Below are 19,014 nucleotides of genomic sequence, written 5' to 3' on the forward strand. Positions count from 1 at the left end.
ATGCTTTCTGTATCAATAGTAACTTAATCGCAGCGACTATATGTACACTGACCACATCAGGCAGACAAAATGGGAGCAGCTGAAATCAATTGTTCGGCTGCACTCACTGATCGCCAAACACAGAATAATAATCGTGATGAGTGGGAGTCGATTTCACTGCAAAATGACACTGTATCACATCCAAGCCAAGTCCCACAGTTGACGCAGGATTTTTTTTTTGTCCACTCTTGGCAGTACTTTGGCACACATCAGTGGTGCTGCGGCTGGGAGCACTGCACAGTGAGGTTCGTGGGCCAGCAGAGAGGGCCAAGTTACCTCTCCCCTCCCCTGAGGGTGCCGTCTCCTGCTTGCGGCAAGTAATGGGCGGGTGGCACAGTAGCACAGAAGTCTTGTGCCCAGCCTGAATCCTCCCTCTGGCTACCGAAAACATGCGTATTTTCCAGTAGAGTTAGTGGATAGTGGGAAAGCTGGATTATTTTGTCCACTTAATCCTCCGGCCTCCCTTCCCCTCTGGCTCTGAGACTTACTTCTGCTCTCGTTTCTAAGCTCAGACTAACTCGCAGATCAGGGTCCTGTATGGAGAGCTGAGGAGGGAGTAGGGAGGAGAGCAAATCTTCAGGAACTGCCCCACTGCTCTGGTTAGTGTGCAAATTGACAGCTGCGCTGACAACAACAGCCATGCTTCACATTAGCCGCACCGCACTCTCGGATGTGAAAAACACGATACAGGCGCAGGTCTTTATCTTTGTAAAACATAACTGGGCAGCACATAGTGGTTAGCACAGTTGCTTCACAGCGCCAAGGTCCCAGGTTCGATTCCGGCTTGGGTCACTGTCTGTGCGGAGTCTGCACATCCTCCCCGTGTCTGCGTGGGTTTCCTTCGGGTGCTCCGGAGTTTCCTCCCACAGTCCAAAGGTGTGCAGGTTAGGTGGATTGGCCGCGATAAATTCCTCTCATTGTCCAAAGAGGTCAGGTGGGGTTACAGGGATAAGATGGAGGTGTGGGTTTAAGTAGGGTGCTCTTTCCAAGGGCCAGTGCAGACTCGATGGGCCGAATGGCCTCCTTCTGCACTGCAAATTCTATGAACTCTGCCAGGAAATTGACTCTGAAATTCTGGGGAGGATGTAGCCGGAGGAAGAAAGTATGGGCTTGCATTTACGCAGCACCTTCCACGTGCTCAGGACACCCAATGAGGTCCTTTCGAAGTGTGCCAGTGCTGTAATGTCAGGAACACAGTCACCAATTCGCAGACAGCAAGACAGGATGAGAGCAACGATATCCCCCTGGAATATGTGCTGGATCTCAGCTTCTCAGGATATTTATAAATGACTCAGAGGAGGGAACAGAGAGCTGTGTATCTAAATCTGCTGACGACAGTAGGTTAAGCGACACACTAACTAATGTCGGCAGGAGCTGGAAGTTGCAAAGGGACATTGATAGATTAAACGAGAGGGAAAAACTGTTGCAGATGGAGCTTCACGTGGGAATGTGTGAGCTCATCCTCTTAGACCTAAGGAAGATAAATCCGAATGTTTTCGAAATCATAAAAATCATAGAATTTACAGTGCAGAAGGAGGCCTTTCTGCCCATCGAGTCTGCACCGGCTCTTGGAAAGAGCACCCTACCCAAGGTCAACACCTCCACACCCATAACCCAGTAGCTCCACCCAACACAAAGGGCAATTTTGGACACTAAGGGCAATTTATCACGGCCAATCCACCTAACCCGCACATCTTTGGACTGTGGGAGGAAACCAGAGCACCCGGAGGAAACCCACGCAGACACGGGGAGGATGTGCAGACTCCACACAGACAGTGACCCAAGCCAGAATCGAACCTGGGACCCTGGAGCTGTGAAGCAATTGAGCTATCCACAATGCTACCGTGCTGAAATGGTGAGAAGATGGGGACTGTGGAGGAGCAGAGAGAGTTAAGAGGCCCATGTACAGAAATCATTGCAAACTAGTGGACAGGTACAAAAGAATAATTAAAAAGGCAAATGCAACGTTAGCATCTAGCTCAAGGAGGCTGAAATATGTTGTTACAGTTATTTAAAGCTTTAGTTAGACCGCATCTGGAGTCCTGCATTCAGTCCTGCCTGGCCAGCTCTGGAAGGATATATTGGCATTGGAGGCTACAATTCGCTAGAAAGTGGGTGGCACGGTGGCACAGTGGTTAGCACTGCTGCCTCACAGCGTCAGGGACCCGGGTTCGATCCCAGCCTCGGGTGACTGTCTGTGTGGAGTCTGCACTTCCTCCCTGTTCATGCATGGGTTTCCTCCGGGTGCTCCGGTTTTCTCCCACAGTCCAAACATGTGCAGGTAACGTGGATTGGCCACGCTAAATTGCCCCTTAGTGTCCAAAAGGGTTGGGGTTACGGGGATAGGGTGGAGGTGTTGGCCTAAGTAGGGTCGTTCCATGGCCGGTGCAGACTCGATGGGCCAAATAGAATCATAGAATTTACAGTGCAGAAGGAGGCCATTCGGCCCATCGAGTCTGCACCAGCCCTTTCAAAGAGCACGCAACTGAAGCCCACGTATCTACCCTATCCCCGTAAGCCAGTAATCCCCCACTTAACATTTTCTGGACACTAAACGCAACTTAGCATGGCCAATCCACCTAACCCGCACATCTTTGGACTGTGGGAGGAAACCGGAGCACCCGGAGGAAACCCACGCAGACATGTGGAGAACGTGCAGACTCCGCACAGACAGCGACCCGGGGCTGGGATCGAAGCCGGGTCCTAGGCACCGTGAGGCAGCAGTGCTAACCACTGCGCCATCGCAGGACACAAACAAAAAATGGTCTATCCCCCCAAGGAATTTCTATTAATGTATCGTATAATCCAGAACCTGAACTCCTCTAATATCTCCACTACCTCATTCAGATTATTCCAACCATTTACCGTTCTCCAGAAGAGAATTATTTTTCGGGATCCATTTTAGATTGATTTCTCAATTTGATTTTAATTCCCACTCCCTCCTCCATGCGCTATCACTAATCAAAAGGTGATATCGCCCTGGATTACCTTTTGATGGGATGGGAGGGGTGGTACATTAGCCATTGTTTGTGGATTCACTGGCATAATTATCTATAAATACTTCCAACAGTGCGAAACGTTAGCCCCGTGAGGTCCATAATCTGATAAAACGACACAACAAAGGATTTGTTTGATGTCACTTGCTTGTGACTGTGGAACTCGTGACTACAGGCCCTTGATCGAACGGTTTCCTGGAAAGTGTCCTTCAGGATTGAGTTTCCTCTCTCAGTCATAGATTCCTGCAATGCCGAATAATCGGATCTCTATTAAAAGAACCAACAACCTCCAGCCAAGTTCTAAAAAAAGGCAGGCACTGTGATGTGGTATACTTTCCTTCTCTCATTCACTTCCAGTCCATTAGCTAAGGCAGGAAGGGAAAGTATGAACAAAATAGAATCACTCTGACATTCTGCTGAAATGGCCAAGACTGTGATAATTTTGCCAAAAGAATATTTTGCACAGGGTAATTCTAATTGGACCCACCTTCATACGATATGACTGAGGTTGGCTTTCCATTTTAAGGCTATCCAATACTCCTATCAGTTGGTGATAACAAGAAATGGTCTTGCTATGCATGAATGATAGTCAGACAGGTAGGTCTAAAATACAGGCCAGGGCAGCCCAGGGAGAACTCACTTGCTCTTCTTTGAAATAGTGGCCAAGGGATCTTTTACATCCACCCGAGAGGCTTCTGTTTGCCACTTCAGCTGAAAGACTGAGGGGGTGGCATGGTGGCATGGTGCTTAGCACTGCTGCCTCACGGCGTCAGGGACCCGGAGTTCGATTCCAGCCTTGGGCGACTGTCTGTGCGGAGTCTGCACGTTCTACCCTGTCTGCGTGGGTTTCCTCCGGGTGCTCCGGTTTCCTCCCACAGTCCAAAGATGTGCAGGTTAGATGGATTGGCTGTGATAAATTGCCTCTTAGTGTCCAAAAGGTTACATAGATACATAGATACGTAGAATATAGGAGCAGGAGGAGGCCCTATGGTCCTTCGAGCTGCTCCGCCATTCATCACGATCATGGCTGATCAACCAACTCAATAGCCTAATCCTGCTTTCTCCCCATAGCCTTTGATCCCATTCTCCCCAAGTGCTATATCTAGCCGCCTCTTGAATATATTCAATGTTTCAGCATCAACTAGTTCCTGTGGTAATGAATTCCACAGGCTCACTACTCTTTGTGTGAAGAAGTGTCTCCTTATCTCTGTCCGAAATGGTTTACCCTGAATCCTCAGACTGTGACCCCTGGTTCTGGACACGCCCACCATCGGGAACATCTTCCCTGCATCTACCCTGTCTAGTCCCGTTAAAATTTTATAAGTCTCTATGAGATCCCTCCCCATTCTTCTGAACTCCAGCGCGAACAAGCCCAGCCTAGTCAATCTCTCCTCATATGACAGTCCCGCCATCCCTGGAATCAGTCTGGTAAACCTTCGCTGCGCTCCCTCGAGAGCAAGAACATCCTTCCTCAGAAAAGGAGACCAAAACTGCCCACAATACTCCAGGTGTGGCCTCACCAAGGCCCTGTACAATTGCAGCAACTCATCCCTGCTTCTGTACTCTAATCCTCTTGCAATGAAGGCCAACAGACCATTAGCCTTCTTTACCGCCTGCTGCACCTGCATGCTTACCTTCAGCGACTGGTGCACAAGGACACCCAGGTCCCGCTGGACACTCCCATCTCCCAACCACTCAGGTAGTAATCTGCCTTCCTGTTTTTGCTTCCAGGTTAGGTGGGGGCTACTGGGTGACGGGGACAGGGTGGGGGCATGGGCCTAGGTAAGGTGCTCTTTCAGACGGTCGGGGCTGACTCGATGGGCCAAATGGCCTCCACCTGCACTGTAGGATGTTATAACCCACAAGTTATGGGTTGGGGACAATTAACTTCTCCCGGTTAAGGGGGAAGGGGAACCTCTTAACATTATATAGTGTACCACTATATAAAGCCGGCCAGTTTAGGCACCATCTAGAGAGAAGACCCAATAGGGAACTACTTGGAGCTGTATAAAATAGTTAAGTGTAAAATAAAGTAAGTTTTGTTCCTCGACTAACTCTTCGTTTCTCTTACAAAATAGGGATTCTGTGATACTCCCTCAGTACTGCACCGGAGTCTCAGTATAATGTTGTGCTCAAGGTCTCTCAGCTGATTAAACATGGACTGGGGATTGGAGCAGTATCACAGGGCTTGGCCTATTCCTAAGATGGAGACAATTTGAATCGTGGCCCAATGTCTCAATAGCTACTTATACTGTAGAGCTGAGGGCAGCACGGTGGCGCAGTGGTTAGCACTGCTGCCTCACAGTGCTGAGGACCCGGGTTCGATCCCGGCCCCGGGACACTGTCTGTGTGCAGTTTGCACATTCTCCCCGTGCCTGCGTGGGTCTCACCCCCAAAACCCAAAGATGTGCAGGGTAGGTGGATTGACCACGCTAAATTGCCCCCTAATTGGAAAAAAAGAATTGGGTACTCTAAATTTATAATTAAAAAAAGATTTACTGAACAGCTGAAAGGTTTCTCCCCTAATAATTCCATGCACAAAGGTTACAATTACAATACGGAACTGAATCCGGAGCATAACTTAACAACATCACAACTGTGCGTTGCAGCTACCCTATTCACTTTTAAAAAATTATTGACAGAAATCTGAATGAAGGAACAATTTGGACAAGATTAAAAAAGCCGGCGTGTTCAAGGAGGAGAGGGAGAGGTGGGGGCTGCATGAGGTTTGGCAGAATACAATAAGGCTTATTTCTATCATAGTCAGATACTGGGGTTTCAGTGGGTCACATTCTCATTACTGAGTCAGAAAGTCATGATGTCAAGTCCCACGCCAGCGGATTTTGTGCAGTTAATCCTGGCTGACGCTCGCAGCGTTGCATTGTCATTGATGCTGATTTCAGCTGCAGTGTTAAACCAAGTCTCGGGTGGATGAAACAGATCCCATGCCAATATGTGAAGGAAGGGCAGAGTCTTTGTGTCCTGAGGCCATCATTTATCCCTCAGCCAACATCACTAAAACAGATGATCATTAGCACACTGCTCTGTATGGGATCTTGCTGGGCACAAATTGGCAGCCTGGTTTCTTTCATTAAAACAGTGACTACACTTCAAATGTACTTCACTGGCTGTACGTAGATGTGGAGTGTAGTGGACGGCACTACATAAATGCACCTGTTTTTTTAGTTGTGCCAACCAATGAACACAAATACTTGAAAAGCACAGTGGCTCTGTCAGAACTCTGCTGCTCTTTTATTTGAATGAAGACTAACCACAGGTAGCACAGCCCCCCCCCCCCCCCCCCACCCCGACCACCCACTGCTGTAGCACTGAGTGTATATTGAGTTCTGGAGTCAGCAAGTATCACTTTGCTGACGCACTGACTGAGCAAACATGGCAGGAAGCAACCTGGGCTGGGAAACGGGAAACTCCGACATATCCAAGCTGGGAGCAGGCCATAGGTTCAGAAGATATAGGAACCGAATTAGGCCATTCGGCCCATCGAGTCTGCCCCGCCATTCGATCATGGCTGATCTCATCCTGCCCTTCACTCCACCGTCCTGCCCGTTCTCCATAACCCTTCAACCCATTACCAATTAAAGATCGGTCTAACTCCTCCTTAAAGTTACTCACTGTCCCAGCATGCACCGCACTCTGGGCAGCGAATTCCTCAGATTCACAACCCTTTGAGAGAAGTAATTTCTCCTCAACTCCGTTTGAAATTTGCTACCTCTTACCCTGAGACTATAACCTCTCGCCCCATAAGAGGAAGCATCCGCTTCAGGTCTACTTCATCCATACCTGTTATCATCTTCTATACCAATATCTGATCTCCCCTCATTCTTCTAAACTCTAGAGAGTAGAGGCCTAAACTCAATCTCTCCTCGTCCGACAAACCCCTCATCTCCGGAATCAACCGAGTGAACCTCCTCTGAACTGCCACCAATGCCTCTACATCGTTCCCCGAATAAGGGGACCAAGACTGCGCACAATACTCCATACCTACTGTCTGATCCTGGATTCCCAAGGAGAATGTCGGAGACTCCCTGGGTGGGGTGGGGGGGGGGGGGGGGGGGGCGGTGCGGTTGCTTAGGGAGTGATGGGGTTCCTCCAAAACCATTTGTTGGCCAAACCCAAAATGATTGGCGGGAGGGGATCATGACGACATTGACTTCTCACCAGTTCCATCATTGGCTTTCTGAATTCGCCAACTGGGTTTTTTAGGGATCTTGACGTTTTCCTCAGATATAGGGAAGCTTTGGATTTGCTCCCTGGGAATATAATGACCTCCTGTATTCTGTTTTACGTCATACCCTAGCTGATTAGTGTTCTTTGATGAACTCAGTACAGATAAACCTTGCCGTTTGGAAATGCAGTTGAAACAAGTTATTCACGATGTTGTTACAGTCCTCGCACAATGCAGTTACCGATTAACAGATGGACTGGCAGATGTGCTCAAGAAACTGCACTTCACCCACATGGATCATGAGACCCAGCTCCTCTGGTATCAGATCAGGGAATGGGATATCTCAAAGCTTTCAGATCGGGCGTGTGCCCCCAGATCCGAGCAAGGAGTCCACATCGACATTGTCCTCCCCTTCAACCCTACTGCACCCACCAAGCGTCAGTGCGTCCAAAGACAGGTGTAAAAGAGATTTCTCAGCTTTCCGGATGCTGTACCGACGACACCACATAAAATTCAGGGCCCGTGATGGCTGCAAAACAGTTTCCCTCATTCTCTCCTTGTGGCCGCTATCTGCAGGTGAATCAAACTGTTCACTAACTGACCATAAATACTCCCTCTAACTGCCATAGTTGTGCAGCTGGTTTGTCGTATTGCATTGCATATTCCATAAAGAGTATGTGGCTTGCTCCATAGTATGCAGTGCAGAAGGAGGCCATTCAGCCCATCGCGTCTGCACTGACCCTCTGACCACTGCTAATACTAACACACTACCGGGGGACTGCTATAAACTTTGAAACATTCCTCAGGGACCCCTGTAAATGTCGCCACTCTACTGTGGATCTCTGTGAATACTGACACACTCCCAGATACCCCCTGTGAATACCGACACACTCCCAGATACCCTCTGTGAATACAGACACACTCCCAGATACCCCCTGTGAATACAGACACACTCCCAGATACCCCGTGAATACCGACAAACTCCCAGATACCCCCTGTGAATACCGACACACTCCGAGACCCCCTGTGAATACCGACACACTCCCAGATACCCCCTGTGAATACCGACACACTCCCAGATACCCCCTGTGAATACCGACACACTCCCAGATACCCCGTGAATACGGACAAACTCCCAGATACCCCCTGTGAATACGGACACACCCCCTGTGAATACCGACACACTCCCAGATACCCCCTGTGAATACCAACACACTCCCAGATACCCCCTGTGAATACCGACACACTCCCAGATACCCCCTGTGAATACCGACACACTCCCTGGGAGACCCCCCTGTGAATACCGCCACACTCCCTGGGGGCCCCCTGTGAATATCGACACACTCCCAGATACCCCCTGTGAATACCGACACACTCCCAGATACCCCCTGTGAATACCGACACACTCCCAGATACCCCCTGTGAATATCGACACACTCCCAGATACCCCCTGTGAACATAAGAACATAAGAACTAGGAGCAGGAGTAGGCCATCTAGCCCCTCGAGCCTGCTCCACCTTTCAATGAGATCATGGCTGATCTTTTTGTGGACTCAGCTCCACTTACCTGCCCGCTCACCATAACCCTTAATCCCTTTATTCTTCAAAAAACTATCTATCTTTATCTTAAAAACATTTAATGAAGGAACCTCTACTGCTTCACTGGGCAAGGAATTCCATAGATTCACAACCCTTTGGGTGAAGAAGTTCCTCCTAAACTCAGTCCTAAATCTACTTCCCCTTATTTTGAGGCTATGCCCCCTAGTTCTGCTTTCACCCGCCAGTGGAAACAACCTGCCCGCATCTATCCTATCTATTCCCTTCATAATCTTATATGTTTCTATAAGATCCCCCCTCATCCTTCTAAATTCCAATGAGTACAGTCCCAGTCTACTCAACCTCTCCTCGTAATCCAACCCCTTCAGCTCTGGGATTAACCTAGTGAATCTCCTCTGCACACCCTCCAGTGCCAGTACGTCCTTTCTCAAGTAAGGAGACCAAAACTGAACACAATACTCCAGGTGTGGCCTCACTAACACCTTATACAATTGCAGCATAACCTCCCTAGTCTTAAACTCCATCCCTCTAGCAATGAAGGACAAAATTCCATTTGCCTTCTTAATCACCTGTTGCACCTGAAAACCAACTTTTTGCGACTCATGCACCAGCACACCCAGGTCTCTCTGCACAGCAGCATGTTTTAATATTTTATCATTTAAATAATAATCCCTTTTGCTGTTATTCCTACCAAAATGGATAACCTCACATTTGTCAACATTGTATTCCATCTGCCAGACCCTAGCCCATTCACTTAGCCTATCCAAATCCCTCTGCAGACTTCCAGTATCCTCTGCACTTTTTGCTTTACCACTTATCTTAGTGTCGTCTGCAAACTTGGACACATTGCCCTTGGTCCCCAACTCCAAATCATCTATGTAAATTGTGAACAGTTGTGGGCCCAACACTGATCCCTGAGGGACACCACTAGCTACTGATTGCCAACCAGAGAAACACCCATTAATCCCCACTCTTTGCTTTCTATTAATTAACCAATCCTCTATCCATGCTACTACTTTCCCCTTAATGCCATGCATCTTTATCTTATGCAACAACCTTTTGTGTGGCACCTTGTCAAAGGCTTTCTGGAAATCCAGATATACCACATCCATTGGCTCCCCGTTATCTACCGCACTGTTAATGTCCTCAAAAAATTCCATTGAATTAGTTAGGCACGACCTGCCCTTTATGAACCCATGCTGCGTCTGTCCAATGGGACAATTTCCATCCAGATGCCTCGCTATTTCTTCCTTGATGATAGATTCCAGCATGTTCCCTACTACCGAAGTTAAGCTCACTGGCCTATAGTTACCCGCTTTCTGCCTACCTCCTTTTTTAAACAGTGGTGTCACGTTTGCTAATTTCCAATCCGCCCGGACCACCCCAGAGTCTAGTGAATTTTGGTAAATTATCACTAGTGCATTTGCAATTTCCCTAGCCATCTCTTTTAGCACTCTAGGATGCATTCCTTCAGGTCCAGGAGACTTGTCTACCTTTAGCCCCATTAGCTTGCCCATCACTACCTCCTTGGTGATAACAATCCTCTCAAGGTCCTCACCTGTCATAGCCTCATTTCCATCAGTCACTGGCATGTTATTTGTGTCTTCCACTGTGAAGACCGACCCAAAAAATCTGTTCAGTTCCTCAGCCATTTCCTCATCTCCCATTATTAAATCTCCCTTCTCATCCTCTAAAGGACCAATATTTACCTTAGCCACTCTTTTTTGTTTTATGTATTTGTAGAAACTTTTACTATCTGCTTTTATATTCTGAGCAAGTTTACTCTCATAATCTATCTTACTCTTCTTTATAGCTTTTTTAGTAGCTTTCTGTTGCCCCCTAAAGATTTCCCAGTCCTCTAGTCTCCCACTGATCTTTGCTACTTTGTATGTTTTTTCCTTCAATTTGATACTCTCCCTTATCTCCTTAGATATCCACGGTCGATTTTCCCTCTTTTTACCGTCCTTCCTTTTTGTTGGTATAAACCTTTGCTGAGCACTGTGAAAAATCACTTGGAAGGTTCTCCACTGTTCCTCAACTGTTTCACTATAAAGTCTTTGCTCCCAGTCTACCTTAGCTAGTTCTTCTCTCATCCCATTGTAATTTCCTTTGTTTAAGCACAAAACACTAGTACTTGATTTTACCTTGTCACCCTCCATCTGTATTTTAAATTCCACCATATTGTGATCGCTCCTTCCGAGAGGATCCCTAACTATGAGATCCTGAATCAATCCTGTCTCATTACACAGGACCAGATCTAGGACCGCTTGTTCCCTCGTAGGTTCCATTACATACTGTTCTAGGAAACTATCGCGGATACATTCTATAAACTCCTCCTCAAGGCTGCCTTGACCGACCTGGTTAAACCACTCACATGTAGATTAAAATCCCCCATGATAACTGCTGTACCATTTCTACATGCATCTGTTATTTCTTTGTTTATTGCCTGCCCCACCATAATGTTACTATTTGGTGGCCTATAGATTACTCCTATCAGTTACTTTTTCACCTTACTATTCCTGATTTCCACCCAAATGGATTCAACCTTATCCTCCATAGCATCAATATCATCCCTTACTGTTGCCCGGATGTCAACCTTAAATAAAAGAGCTACACCACCTCCCTTACCATCCACTCTGTCCTTCCGAAAAGTTTGATACCGTCGGATATTTAACTCCCAGTCGTGACCATCCTTTAACCATGTTTCAGTAATGGCCACTAAATCATAGTCATTCACGATGATTTGCGCCATCAACTCATTTACCTTATTCCGAATACTACGAGCATTCAGGTAAAGTACACTTATGTTGGCTTTTTTACCTCTGTTCTGAATCTTAACACCTCGATCAGTAACCTCTCCCAAGTTATATTTCCTCTTAACATTTCTCCTAATTTTCCTTGTCGTCGAACCCATATCTTCCTGTAACAACCTGCCGCGTCGCTTACCATTAATGTTTTCACTTCCCGTTTTATTTCTTTTAGTATTCCTGGTCCTATTCACTGAGCTCCCCTCAGTCACTGTACCTTGTACTGTCGCCCTTTTTGATTTTTGACTATGGCTTCTCTGCCTTACACTTTCCCCCTTACTGCCTTTTATTTCTATCCCTGTTTTACTACCTTCCAACTTCCTGCATCGGTTCCCATCCCCCTGCCACATAAGTTGAAACTCTCCCCAACAGCTCTAGCAAACACCCCCCTAGGACATCGGTTCCAGTCCTGCCCAGGCGCAGACCGTCCGGTTTGTACTGGTCCCACCTCCCCCAGAACCGGTTCCAATGTCCCAGGAATTTGAATCCCTCCCTCTTGCACCATCTCTCGAGCCACGTATTCATCCTCTCTATCCTAACATTCCTACTCTGACTAGCTCGTGGCACTGGTAGCAATCCTGAGATTACTACCTTTGAGGTCCTACTTTTTAGTTTAACTCCTAGCTCCCTAAATTCAGCTTGTAGGACCTCGTCCTGTTTTTTTACCTATATCGTTGGTGCCCATGTGTACCACGACAGCTGGCTGGTCACCCTCCCTCCTAGGAATGTCCTGCAGCCGCTCCGAGACATCCTTGACCCTTGCACCAGGGAGGCAACATACCATCCTGGAGTCTCGATTGCGTCCGCAGAACCGCCTGTCTATTCCCCTTACAATTGAGTCCCCTATCACTATAGCCCTGCCATTCTTCTTCCTGCCCAGCTGCGCAGCAGAGCCAGCCACGGTGCCATGAACCTGGCTGCTGCTGCCTTCCCCTGGTGAGCCATCTCCCTCAACAGTATCCAAAGCGGTATATCTGTTTTGCAGGGAGATGACCGCAGAGGACACCTGCACTGCCTTCCTACACTTACTCTGTCTTTTGGTCACCCATTTACTATCTCCCTCAGTACCTTTCACCTGCGGTGTGACCAACTCGCTAAACGTGCTATCCACGACGTCCTCAGCATCGCGGATGCTCCAAAGTGAGTCCATCTGCAGCTCCAGAGCCGTCAAGCGGTCTAACAGGAGCTGCAACTAGACACACTTCTTGCACGTGAAGGAGCCAGGGACAGTGGACGTGTCCCTGAGCTCCCACATCGCACACGAGGAGCATGACACGGGTCTGAGATGTCCTGCCATGTCTCAAACCTTCGGTTAACTTCAACAATTACAATTTCCCCCAATAAATAAATAAATAAACAACGAAGAAAAAAATAAATAAATATACCAATGAAAAGAAACAGGAAAACAGAAACACTACTTACCAGTCACAAAAAGCACTTCTCTCTGGCTCACTGGGAGTGAGTTTACAAGTGGCTCTTTTTAAACTGTCCTGAATTGACTCCCCTCCCCCACCTGCTTTTAGATCAAAGTAGATTAACGTGACTGACACTTAACTGCCAACCAGTTAAGTGAGTGGGTGGGGCAGCCCTTGTTAACCTACACTGCACAATACTAGCTTAATTTAAGTTAATTTAAACTCCTGAAATTTAAAAGGAGCTACCTTACTGATTCAATTCAATTCAATTCAATTCCCACCTAGATTCAAATTCCCAAACTCACTCTTTGCTGTGTCTCACTCTGGCTGTCTCTCTCTGGCTCACTGGGAGAACTCACTCGCTGAATACAGACACACTCCCAGATACCCCCTGTGAATACCGACAAACCCCCAGATACCCCCTGTCAATACCGACACACTCCAAGATACACCCTGTGAATACCGACACACTCCCTGGGAGACCCCCTGTGAATACCGCCACACTCCCAGATACCCCCTGTGAATACAGACACACCCCCTGAGACCCTCTGTGAATACCGACACACTCCCTGAGGCCCCCTGTGAATACCGACACACTCCCAGATACCCCCTGTGAATACTGACACACTCCCAGATACCTCCCTGTGAATAGCGACACTCTCCCTGATACCCCCTGTGAATATCGACACACTCCCAGATACCCCCCTGTGAATATCGACACACTCCCAGATACACCTGTGAATACCGACACACTCCCAGATGCCCCCTGTGAATACTGACCCACTCCCAGATACCCCCCTGTGAATATCGACACACTCCCAGATACACCCTGTGAATATCGACACACTCCGAGACCCCCTGTGAATACCGACACACTCCCAGATACCCCCTGTGAATACTGACACACTCCCAGATACTCCCCTGTGAATATCGACACACTCCCTGATACCCCCTGTGAATACCGACACACTCCCAGATACCCCCTGTGAATACCGACACACTCCCTGATACCCCCCTGTGACTACCGACACACTCCCTGATACCCCCTGTGAATACCAACACACTCCCTGATACCCCCCTGTGAATACTGACCCACTCCCAGATACCCCCTGTGAATACCGACACACTCCCTGATACCCCCCTGTGAATATCGACACACTCCCAGATACTCCCTGTGAATACCGACACACTCCCAGATACCCCCTGTGAATACTGACACACTCCCAGATAGCCCCTGTGAATATCGACACGCTCCCTGACACCCCCTGTGAACACCGACACAATCCGAGACCCCCTGTGAATACAGACACTCCCAGATACCCCCTGTGAATACTGAAACATTCCCTGATACCCCCTGTGAATACCAACATACTCCCAGATACCCCCTGTGAATACAGACACCCTCCCAGATACCCCCTGTGAATACAGACACACTCCCTGACACCCCCTGTGAACACCGACACAATCCGAGACCCCCTGTGAATACCGACACACTCCCAGATACCCCTTGTGAATACAGACACACTCCCTGATGCCCCCTGTGAATATTGACACACACCCTGATACTCCCGGTGAATACCGACACACTCCCTGATACTCCCTGTGAATATCGACACACTCCCAGATACCCCCTGTGAATACCGACACACTCCCAGATACCCCCTGTGAATACCGACACACTCCCTGATACCCCCTATGAATACCGACACACTCCCAGATACCCACTGTGAATACCGACACACTCCCATATACCCCCGGTGAATATCGACACACTCCCAGATACCCCCTGTGAATATCGACACACTCCCTGATACCCCCTATGAATACCGACACACTCCCAGATACCCACTGTGAATACCGACACATTCCCAGATACCCCCTGTGAATATCGACACACTCTGAGACCCCCTGTGAATACCGACACACTCCCTGATACCCCCTGTGAATACCGACACACTCCCATATACCCCCTGTGAATACAGACATACTCCCAGATACCCCCTGTGAATACAGACATACTCCCAGATACCCCCTGTGAATACAGACACACTCCCAGATACCCCCTGTGAATACCGACACACTCCCAGATACCCCCTGTGAATAGCGACACACTCCCAGATACCCCCTGTGAATACCGACACACTCCCGGATACCCCCTGTGAATATCGACACACTCCCAGATGCCCCCTGTGAATACCGACACACACCTAGACCCCCTGTGAATACCGACACACTCCCAGATACCCCCTGTGAATACCGACACACTCCCAGATACCCCCTATGAATACCGACACACTCCCAGATACCCCCTGTGAATACCGACACACACCTAGACCCCCTGTGAATACCGACACTCTCCCAAATACCCCCTGTGAATACTGACACACTCCCAGATACTCCCTGTGAATACTGGCACACTCCCAGATACCCCCTGTGAATACCGACACACTCCCAGATACCCCCTGTGAATACCGTCACACTCCCTGTGGGCCCCATGTGAATACCGACACACTCCCTGTGGGGGCCCATGTGAATACCGACACACTCCCAGATACCCCCTGTGAATACTGATACGCTCCCAGATACTCCCTGTGAATACCGACACACTCCTAGACCCCCTGTGAATACGGACACACTCCCAGATACCCCCTGTGAATACCGACACACTCCCTGATACCACCTGTGAATACCGACACACTCCCAGATACCCCCTGTCAATACCGACACATTCCCTGATACCCCCTGTGAATAACGACACACTCCCTGATACTCCCTGTGAATACTGACACACTCCCAGATACCCCCCCTGTGAATATCGACACACTCCCAGATACCCCCTGTGAATATCGACACACTCTGAGACCCCCTGTGAATACGGACACACTCCCAGATACCCCCTGTGAATACCGACACACTCCCAGATACCCCCTGTGAATACCGACACATTCCGAGACCCCCTGTGAATACCGACACACTCCCAGATACCCCCTGTGAATACCGTCACACTCCCAGATACCCCCTGTGAATACCGACACACTCCGTGATACCCCCTGTGAATATCGACACACTCCCAGATACCCCCTGTGAATACTGACACACTCCCTGATACCCCCTGTGAATACTGACACACTCCCTGATACCCCCTGTGAATACCGACACACTCCCTGTGGGGGCCCATGTGAATACCGACACACTCCCAGATACCCCCTGTGAATACCGGCACACTCCCTGATACCCCCTGTGAATACTGACACACTCCCTGATACCCCCTGTGAGTACCGACACACTCCTTGATACCCCCTGTGAATACAGACACACTCCCTGATACCCCCTGTGAATACCAACACACTCCAAGACCCCCTGTGAATACCGACACACTCCCTGATACCCCCTGTGAATACCAACACACTCCCAATACCCCCCTGTGAATACCAACACACTCCCAGATACCTCCTGTGAATACCGACACACTCCCAGATACCCCCTGTGAATATCGACACACTCCAAGACCCCCTGTGAATACGGACACACTATTTGATACCCCCTGTGAATACCAACACACTCCCTGATACCCCCTGTGAATACCGACACACTCCCTGATACCCCCTGTGAATACCAACACACTCCAAGACCCCCTGTGAATACCAACACACTCCCTGATACCCCCTGTGAATACCAACACACTCCCAATACCCCCCTGTGAATACCAACACACTCCCAGATACCCCCTGTGAATACCGACACACTCCCAGATACCCCCTGTGAATATCGACACACTCCAAGACCCCCTGTGAATACGGACACACTCCCTGATACCCCCTGTGAATACCGACACACTCCCAGATACCCCCCTGTGAATACCAACACACTCCCAATACCCCCCTGTGAATACCAACACACTCCCAGATACCCCCTGTGAATACCGACACACTCCCAGATACCCCCTGTGAATATCGACACACTCCGAGACCCCCTGTGAATACTGACACACTCCCTGATACCCACTGTGAATATCAACACACTCCCTGATACCCCCTGTGAATATCGACACACTCCGAGACCCCCTGTGAATACCGACACACTCCCTGATACCCCCTGTGAATATCGACACATTCTGAGACCCCCTGTGAATACCGACACACTCCCTGATACCCCCTGTGAATACCGACACACTCCCAGATACCCACTGTGAATACTGACACACTCCCAGATACCCACTGTGAATATCGACACACTCCCTGATACCCCCTGTGAATATCGACACACTCCCAGATACCCCCCTGTGAATACCGACACACTCCCTGATAGCCCCTGTGAATATCGGCACGCTCCCTGATACCCCCTGCAAAATCTCCCTGGGACCCTTACAAACGGTGACAAACATCTTCTGACTCTCTACCCAATCTGCAAACGTCAATTTCCACGGCGCAGAGGGGAACAGTATGAGAGGAATATTCTTTAACCTGTTAAGAAGCAGCTGTAAAAGATGCGGGTGGATGACCACATGCAGGAATCTGATGGTGGACGGTGAGGAATGGTGTGGATGTTGGGAGTCACCAGGAATCCGGGAACCCCAGCAGGAAATGTCACCGTCAGACCTTAAAGGCCCGGGTGTGGTGGTGGGGGAGAAGGGAGAACCTCTTTGAACCGTTTCAACGATTACAAGAGAGTTTGCAAACCTCTGCAATGCTCCTACAGGAAATGTAGCTTCTCTGCAACAAGACTGGGGGCGGGCAGTGTGCAAAATCAAAGAAATCCAGAGCCTTGAGGATCTTTCATCGCCTGCAGCCTTTGACACTGCCATTCACTGGCCCTCACGCCCATTCTTGGGCTAAGGAGTTTAACTTTCACAAACTCTGCACAATTTGAGCAGGAACTTTAAACAACGGCAGCGCGTTTAAAGCTGCTCAGCTAACTTCAGAATCGACTGCTGTCTAAATATATACATTGCAACCATTTGTATTTAGATACTACATTTAATTGGATATTCTTAGATGGTACATTTAGTCTGCATCCAACAGAATAATCGTCAAAATAATTTTGGCATGCAACAGAATAATAAGCAAAGTAATTTTAGCATGCAACAGAATAATAAGCAAAATAATTTTGGTCTGAAGATAAGCCTGCAGTCTGCAGAGTTTTAGCTGCATTGCAAGTTTAGGGAGTGTTATTTTCTGTTTGAGATTTCCAGGTTATCCTCACCTTGTTCCACGTGGAGAATTGCAGCCCGCAGCTGGGAGTCGGTGGCGATTTCTCCGATCACAATGAGGATGGAGAATGTGTTGTGCTGTGAGCTGGAGGAGGCTGCAGAGTCAGGCTGCTGTGTGCTGGGGGCTGCGGAGTCAGGCTGCTGCTGTCCATGGTGCTGCTGCTGTCCACGGTGCTGATCCAGCTCCAGCCCGCCCGCCGCTGCCTCCAGGACGCCCGGGAGCAGCGCTGTCCCGACCGCTGTCGCCATCGCAACCACGTCAATCACCCGCCCTCTGCGACCATTCCCCCCTCCACCACCTGCTAGCGCCCTCTTTTAAACCAGCCCAGCAGCGGGCGGATTGGCTGGGGGGCCCCTTGACTGACAGGGGGGGGGGGGGGGGGGTGATGTCAACCGGAGCCAATGCGGGGCTTGGGCAGCGGGCGAGGGGCTGGACCCGGGAGAGGGAAGGAAGGGAGAGAGAGCAAAAGGCTTGGAAATCCTGCGTCAGTGCGAGCTGAGAGTGCATGTGGCGCAGTGTGAGAGAAGCAATGCGCTTTGCAACCAGCATATCCTGCACCTGAATGACTAAAATCTAGGGCCATTGCGAAGCAGAAATTCCACTCACAAACCTTCTTCCATCAGGGCGGCCACGGTGGCGCAATAGTTAGCGCCGCTGCCTCACCGTGTTCGAATCCCGGCCCTGGGTCACTGTCCCTGTGGAGTTTCCACATTCTCCCCGTGTCTGCGTGGGTCTCACCCCCATAACCCAAAAAGATGTGCAGGGTAGGTGGATTGGCCATGCTAAATTGCCCTTGATTGGGAAA

The 19,014-nt window shown here is 49.2% G+C and overlaps 1 protein-coding gene across 1 annotated transcript in view; it reads right to left on the minus strand.

The window, feature by feature from the left end:
* Nucleotides 1–18,431, minus strand: part of LOC140404344 (microtubule-associated protein 1A-like) — a 197,743-nt gene extending 179,312 nt beyond the window's left edge. Inside the window, exon 1 of the mRNA XM_072492745.1 lies at nucleotides 18,202–18,431. The gene's annotated coding sequence lies outside the window, so the exon portion shown is untranslated. The remainder of the gene's footprint in view (nucleotides 1–18,201) is intronic.
* Between the last annotated feature and the right edge of the window lie 583 nt (nucleotides 18,432–19,014).

Source organism: Scyliorhinus torazame, chromosome 30 (assembly GCF_047496885.1).
Source record: "Scyliorhinus torazame isolate Kashiwa2021f chromosome 30, sScyTor2.1, whole genome shotgun sequence".
Classification (NCBI taxonomy): domain Eukaryota; kingdom Metazoa; phylum Chordata; class Chondrichthyes; order Carcharhiniformes; family Scyliorhinidae; genus Scyliorhinus; species Scyliorhinus torazame.